The sequence below is a fragment of the Gavialis gangeticus genome, unplaced genomic scaffold (assembly GCF_001723915.1).
Source record: "Gavialis gangeticus isolate Ggan-Ray unplaced genomic scaffold, GavGan_comp1, whole genome shotgun sequence".
In the NCBI taxonomy this organism is placed as follows: Eukaryota; Metazoa; Chordata; order Crocodylia; family Gavialidae; genus Gavialis; species Gavialis gangeticus.
Window position 1 is genome coordinate 13,322,815 of NW_017729005.1, and position 930 is coordinate 13,323,744.

Consider the following 930-nt stretch of genomic DNA (forward strand, 5'->3'; position numbering starts at 1 on the left):
AGCCTTTCAAAGGTGGAATTACATAACAGATAGGTGGAGTAGGGGAGGAGGGTTAGGGTGGAAACTCTTCATTCCTTATGGGCAAAAAATGTATCCATTGGGACTACAGGCATGAAAGTGGCAAATCAACCAAACGTGTGCAGGCTACATGTGTTTTTCCTTCTCAAAAATAGAAGCTGCTGCAATGAAGATTTTATACTTGGATCTGTCATCCTTTGGAGTTATGACTTTTGTACTTCCGAACTATAAGCATGTGTTTCGTTCCATATAATTTGTGTAAAAAACCAGAACTGTAAACACTCTGAAAAAAGAATCCAAGTGTCACTTAAAGAATATTGTTAGTGCTTAAAAATAGTACATAGTAATATAACTGCATATCTTCTAAAAATGCTACGAAATACACATTTACAATTATGATCTACAGGTGTAATCTTGTGTCCACCTTGCCAATAGCCAACTCTCCAAGCACCCATACTGTGTTCTGGGAGCTAAGTTTCCATGGTTTTATAAAGATGTATTATGCTGATCCTTTTATACAACAAAAAATAATAAGAAGGTACTTTTTTGGTAGCGAAGCAGGAGCATATGGGGCGGGGTGGCAAAACACTTCCCTTGATAGTTGAAACAAGCTACACAGCAGGGACAGTCACATTTCTATTCAAGTGGAGCTGACTTTGTGGCTCATTATCTGCTTGATTTCTGCTAATCTCTTCACTCTGAGGTGTGAAAATCCTTGATCTTCCTCTAATCATGCTTTTGTTTCTTCTGCAATTATCCTGTTAGTAGTTCATACTACTTCATAGTAGTTTGGGGTCAGAAGGGACCAGAACAGACCATCTAGTCTAACCCCCCCACCACTGGCCGGAACACATGCTGGGATTACCTGACCCCAGACAGCTGTTCGTCCAACTTCTTTTTGAATTTACACAA